The sequence below is a fragment of the Pezoporus flaviventris genome, unplaced genomic scaffold, assembly GCF_033815535.1.
Source record: "Pezoporus flaviventris isolate CSIRO_AGI_PZ_B2104156 unplaced genomic scaffold, CSIRO_AGI_Pfla_v1 ptg000064l, whole genome shotgun sequence".
Classification (NCBI taxonomy): Eukaryota; Metazoa; Chordata; class Aves; order Psittaciformes; family Psittacidae; genus Pezoporus; species Pezoporus flaviventris.
Window position 1 is genome coordinate 1117078 of NW_026892612.1, and position 7339 is coordinate 1124416.

The window sequence follows — 7339 nt, forward strand, 5'->3', positions numbered from 1 at the left end:
ATCTAAAACCATGCACTTTTTCTTAATCCTCATGTGCTCAAAGAATCATCCATCATGATCACATAAATAAATATCTGAATATCCATGAGATTAGGCTGACTAGCTAACTTGGAACAAAAAAAAAAAATTAAAAAAAATCATAAACCTGAGTCTTCTTGACATAGGTTGTACAGCTATTGCCAGTGACAAGAAGCTTTAAATGGTTTGCCAGAACGTCTTTGATTTTTGAACACTGAAAATTGAAGTGGAACGTCTCACCTGAAGTAAGATTTTGAAAGTAAGACACTAATTCTTTTTGAATTATTTATTTACATATTTATCTTGTTATTTCTTACCAGATACCCAATGACCTTATGATTCTCTAATTCTGAATTTTTTTTTTAATAGGGACAAACCCAGCAATTAAAGTAAAATAGAAAAGATTAATATATCCAGCTGAAAACCTTTTATATAATAGCGAATGTTTCTGCTGAAACAATAGGTCTAAGAGGCATCTGAGACCAGTTGCTATAGTAATATAGTTTTGAGAGAGCCCTGTGTTGATGTTGTGCATATGGGGTAAAAATGTAGAGAGGAAATGAACCAGTTTGTTGTTCCATGCACAGCACGGCCAGCCTGCACAACTGTAACAAATGAGCAAAAACTCTCACAGATTGGTAGCCAGGTGGAGGTGGGTGGAGGGGGAGATGAGCAGAGAAGAAACAGGTCAGATCCGCCCTGGAAAGTTGGGGGAAGGTGTAAGTAATGGTTATATATATTCTAATTATCTTGTCAGCTAACAGGGAAGATACCAGGATGAGAAAGGCATTATAGAGATGCATTTCAGATCTCTAATTGGACCAATGCCTCTCACCTCCTCAAACAAGCTCTAGCAGTCACTTGACAACCTAGTTCAAAACCTTCACAGCCAAACTTGACTACCTTCAGGGATTTCCTGCTTGAGACTACAAGCTGTCAAGCAGGCCAAGTTTTCTTCATTACTATGAGTGATTGCCTTCTCTCCATTTCCCCCACTCTTGAAAGTATTAAAAATTTCAGAGGAATTTGTTGCACTTACTGGCCAACAAACAGTGCCACTGTCATCTATCTGACTGTGAAAAAAGGAGAATGAAGTGTGCAGTGACATTGAGTCTGTTAGTGTTGCTCTGTTTGATTCAGTAGCTCCTTAAGTCTGTTTCGGTCAGGACACAAACTTCTCATGTTTAAGTTCTCCCATGCAATGGTATTCATGCAAGCTGTGACTACGCAGACCTATGCTTTTGAAAGGCTTCCACTGAGGTGAATCTCAGGAAAACAGGACAAGTGTAGCTTCAAGAAAAACTGGTGTCCAAAGCAATGGTTGGGGGGGGGGGGGTGGCTGTTATGTTAGGCAAACTTGAAATATTAGTATCAGTCCTAGAAGCAAGGAAGTGATAAGGAAGGGAGGGAGGACAAAATGTGCATTTGTAGTACAGAGCTCTTGTTTAATTGTATGACTGATTGCAAAAGGAAAATTATTGCAAGGTGGAATGAGGCAAAGAGAGAAACTGAGACTCTGCATCTCAGCAAAGAAACTTCTTGTAAGATTAGGGATCCTGGACTCCATAGGAAAATTTGTCCTATGTCCAAGACTGGTGGAGAAATTCAGATAAGCAAAATGCTTGTACAGACATACATGATTTTGCCATGTGTTTGAATTTATTATCAACTGCTAAGCATGTTTAATGTCTGTGTTTCAGTCTAGTTATAATTTATGCATCTTTGTGTGCCTGAAGAATTAGCTATAAATCAACAGTATTTGCAGGCTTTGGGCTTACAAAAGGAGTGCTAGAAATAGGGACTTCCTATGGGATCAGAACTGGCCCTACAGACTTTATTCTTGGGAAATTCATTCCACATTGGGTGTTGTTTATGCTATGATGGATTGATGCAGAAGCAGTGAAACTAGTGCTGGTTTGCCTTTATACACTGCACTGTGAACTTCAAAGGATCAGGAATTTCTTCTCAGTTAGGTCTTCCCGGGGAGAGGTTGGAGGAGTTTTAACCTTGTCAGCCTTTCCAGTTCAACCTGGAGCTCAGAGGCACTAAACTGCACTCAGAGGCACTGAACTCTCTCTGGTCCCAGCTGCAGTGGCAGCCTAGAGTATGTTGAGGTGGGGGAGGTTGCCATGGCAGGCACAGGGGGAGGATGTGGTGCCAGGAGATCATAGACTGGCAGCTGGAGTGAGCACAGCAGGGGCTCTGATTAAAATGGACAGACAAGGCTCTGATTTTAGATTTAGCCATCATGGTCTGTGAGGTACATCAGAAGTAAACCCCTGGACAGTGAAAAAGGTGGTGGTTGATTATCCTACTTTGGTTTCCATCCATAGCTGGGAGATCAGTGCTTTGTTTTACTCAGCTAGTCAGCTCTGAATCTTCAGCTGCATGCTGACGAGGACCATTTCCCTCTCTCTCTCTTTTCTACTGTACAACACTTTTTAGGAACATTTGGCTGCCTAAGTGATATTAATCTGGACTCTTTTGTCATGGGGCCACTTTCATGCTCACCCGCTAGAAAAGAGGCTGACAAGAAGGTCAAGTATCTGTGACCTTACTTCATTAGCTTGGAGGCACCAGTGTGAACTGTCGAAGAGGCAGCTCTAAAGCAGGCTGCAGTATTGGGAGCATAAAAGCTTATTTTTAAAATAAGTTTTTAAAACTTGTAAAACAATTGCTTTTTACCCCTAATTTGACTCACTTGTTACAGTTACATCAAGGTTTAACAATGTGTCTTGAATGAGCTTCTGTTACAAATTGCACAGCAAGACGAGTCACTGAGGAGAGAAATGATTTGTGCAAATCACTGTTCAACCTGTGACATATAAGTAATGTTAGCTGCTTGCACTGCTCTCATCTGAGAGTGCAAAGTCATTTTAGCAGTTTAAATAACAGTAAATGAGAAATATTTTAAGCCTGTTACTTAGTACTATGAAACTCATAGCAGCCTTCCAGTATCTGAAGGGGGCCTATAGGGATGCTGGAGAGGGACTCTTCATTAGGGACTGTAGTGATAGGACAAGGGGTAACAGGTTAAAACTTAAACAGGGGAAGTTTAGGTTGGATATAAGAAGGAAATTCTTTCCTGTTAGGGTGGTGAGGCACTGGAATAGGTTGCCCAGGGAAGTTGTGAATGCTCCATCCCTGGCAGTATTCAAGACAAGGCTGGGCGAGGCTTTGGGTGATATGATTTAGCATAAAGTATCCCTGCCCACGGTATGGGGGTTGGAACTAGATGATCTTAAGGTCCTTTCCAACCCTAATTATTCTATGATTCTATGATTCTATAACTCAATCTGGTTTTGTCAGACAAAGTCAATGATAAATTAAGGAACACAAAAACCATAATAATTAATAGCCAACACTTTTCAGAGTCCATTTAATAAGGGTTACCAAGTGATACTGAAATGCAGACAAACACACTTTTTTATGCAAAATTTTGGATAGCCACTTCTATAGCGAATAAACATTCAAGAGAGTATCACAGACAGACCACACTTATTTAGGCTACAGAGGAAGAGACCTAGAGCCAGATCCAGGCCACCCTTAGTGAAGATTTTTGGTAAATGAGTCTAGCTGTTTCTGATGTCTCACAGACACCAGGCTGATTATCAAACTTATTTCTGCGCACACTCAAATATCTTTAGAATTATTTTTTAAAAAGATAACTATGTAGAGGAAGTTGTGAGCTTAGTACATAGAAAATAAACAAAGCATAAGTGGATATAGCTAAACAAAATCTTTGGACCGTTTAAGGTTTGTCCAGTACTGTGGAATCATCAAATCATACAACCCAGTGGATGCAGCTCAGGATTTGATTTGCCTTGGTTGCTGCAGCAATGCACTGCTGAATTCTGTCAACCAGTACCTAGGCACCAATACAGCAAGATTTGAAGCCAGTACTGACTGTGAAATACTAGGCACCAATACAGCAAGATTTGAAGCCAGTACTGACTGTGAAATATCCCTATGGTTCATAATCACACTTCCACTCACATAATGTGTGCAGGTTACCAATCAATTATAATGCAGGAGAAGATATCTTAACATTCCAAATCCCACAAGAAAATAGTTAATCTAATTCTGTGTTTTCATTCCCCGGGGAGGGGGGGGGGGGGTGGTGAGGGGGGGGGGGGAAGGGGAAGGAAGGTGAGGAGAAAGAGGTACCAGAAAAGAAGAACCTATGAAATTTATTTGTCCTTGAAAGATTTTTATGCAAGATAGTTTTTTCTTTTTTCTTTTTTTTTTTTTAAATCCTCAGGTGAATAAAACTGTATGCTACCAGATATTATATGTATGCAGAAAATGATCTTCCTGTTTGCTGTGACCTTTCAAGCTATTCAAAAGAGTCTATTCCAGTTTCAGACTTTGGTTTCTGGTTGTTAAGGGAATGGCTAAACAATTAGCCTGAATGTTTTGTCTAGATTTCAGCTTCTTTTAGATAATTAGTTGATATTTTCAAGATGAAAAGTTCTCTCAGTTCTTTCCAGTGAGATTCTGCTTGGTTTCAGAACTCTTTTTTCTAAGGATTCTTTCAATGTCAAGGAATTCCTTTAAGCCAAATTATTCAGAAATATTTTAGCTTTGACCACTGATACTTCCCCACAAACTTGTTGATGAATTCTCATACGTCTCCAAATTACAATCTGGAGAGCACAAACTGTGAATTTCATTTGTAAGTATTCCAAGGATATAAGGATATGAAGTAAACATTGAAAATCAGATCAAGAAAACCTTTGACTATTTTACAACATAATTGATTCACTAGGACAATGTAGGAGGTCTGGATAGTTGTTACATTTTTAAGGGGTATCAGTACTGCTAACCAATCTCATTTATCTATCTGTAGATAAGGAAGTAGGTAGTGCAAGGGGATCTGTAACAACAACAACAACAAAAAAATAAAAGGTTTTGTTGACAGTTGGTTTTGTAGCACTTACCTTGTCTCTTTCAAGTTATTTTATTGGTTTGTTTGCCTTAGCTAAAAATAAATAAATAAATAAATAAGTAAATAAATAAATAATCTTCCATCAGTTTTCTCCAGTTTTCTCTGCTTGCCTGAAAGAACACAGCATCTTAACCAGTTCCTTGCTCCAATTCGTTCTCTATTTACACAAAATAAAAAAAAAAACAAAGAAAAAATGTTAAGGTGTTGGGAGAATACCTGGCCCCTATGACTCCCATCTTCACACATTGTTTGCCAGGTTTCCTTTTATTCAGTTTAGTCTGGGGTTTGTGTCTTTGAATACGGACTGAAAATCTGATGGTAGTGGAGCTTTATTCTGTATCATACCTCTTATTTCTAAAGCACTTAGTAGTCTGTCTGTCTCACTTCATGTGCCCACCCACAAACACAGAGCATTAGCCATCACTAGTGGGAGGGTGACAGTCACACAAGCCAACTGGTAGCCAACCAGTGTGCTGCATGGCAGTGGGAAATGAGAATATTGGCTAAAGATGCCCTCCTCTCCAGAGTGTGCCATGGGATTTTCAATATCCACAAGGAGCAGATGTCTCTTAATTTCTGATCATTAAAGAGAAGCATGCCAAGAACATGGGTTAGCATAAGGGGGGGCAATGCCAGCTCGTGAAGTTAAGAGGACTGAAGGTATGAGGAAGCCATCACCATAATGTACAGTGGGAGACTGGCAGCTTCGCAGCCTATCTGAGGGTGGTCAAGTAGCAGGCTCCATAAACCACAGAATTCAAAAGATAACTCGAAAAACTTTGACAGACCCACAGAAGGACAGATACGTGCAACCAAAGCTAATGTGCCTCAGGACTGGATTTCATGCTTCTTCACAACTGACATTAAGCAGTTGGCCTATACTGTACACTAGCATGCTGTGAGTGTTCCCAGCAGAGGGTCTGATCTTCCATGGTAACGCTCTTCAGGGAGCTCTGGAAATGCTTTAATTATTAAAATGAATAATTCCTACCAACACATTTAATTGGAAAATATTACATGTTTAAATGTGCACTAATGGAAGGGCTCTGAAAATCTGACAATATAATAGAGTATGCTGTTTGAAGTGAATTCTAGCAATATTTTTCAGCCAATAACACCATGCATTATTTATCCTATCTCTTTTTAATCCTATCTGATAGTTCATATAAAGAAGGAATCACTGGAACCTCAGAGATAAAAATGCAAATCTATGAATTGCCCCCTGCAAGCTTAACCTGCGACTACTACCTCATCCTTCTTCCTTGCTTCCTGCCCCCTAGTCTCCAAGGAAATAGCTCAATGAATTTGTTGCTTTCAGTATAAGCTAACCTCCTTCCTCAGCACTAGGAAGCCTGTGAAGACCAGCAAATTACAGGAGCACTTGTTACCTGGATTTGTTAACCACAGCCTGTCAGAGACTGGGCATATCTAAAGGCCAGAGAAGGCCAATGTGAGTGCAGACTGGTGGGAGTCACAGTGGGAAAGGGCAGAAAATAAGGTGTCAGGCATAAACATCACCCAGCCAGGGGAAAAAAGGGTAGGTGTGAAAAGGGGTAATCAAAGAGGTCACAAAACGTATCTGTAGAGAAGATTAGATGCTAAACACATTTAAAGACATAGAATCATAGAATAGTCAGGGTTGGAAAGGACCTTAAGATCATCAAGTTCCAGCCCCCCTGCCATGGGCAGGGACACCTCACACTAAACCATGACACCCAAGGCTCTGTCCAACCTGGCCTTGAACACTGCCAGGGATGGAGCATTCACAACCTCCTTGGGCAACCAATTTCAGTGCCTCACCGCCCTAACAGTAACGAACTTCTTCCCTATATCCAATCTAAACTTCACCTGTTTAGGTTTTAACCCTTTACCCCTTGTCCTACCACTACAGTCCCTAATGAAGAGTCCCTCCCCAGCATCCTCATAGGCCCCCTTCAGATACTGGAAGGCTGCTATGAGGTCTCCATGCAGCCTTCTCTTCTCCAGCCTGAAGAGCCCCAACTTTCTCAGCCTATCTTCATACGGCAGGTGCTCCAGTCCCCTGATCATCCTCATGGCCCTCCTCTGGACTTGTTCCAACAGTTCCATGTCCTTCTTATGCTGAAGACACCAGAACTGCACACAATACTCCAGGTGAGTTTCTCACCAACCAGCACCCCCAAGTCCTTCTCCGCAGGGCTTCTCTGTATCTCTTCTCTGCCCAACCTGTAGCTGTGCCTGGGATTGCTCTGACCCAGGTGTAGGACCTTGCACTTGTCATGGTTAAACTTCATGAGGTTGGCATCAGCCCACCTCACAAGCGTGTCAAGGTCCCTCTGGATGGCATTCCTTCCCTCCAGCGTATCAACCAAACCACACAGCTTGGTGTCATCA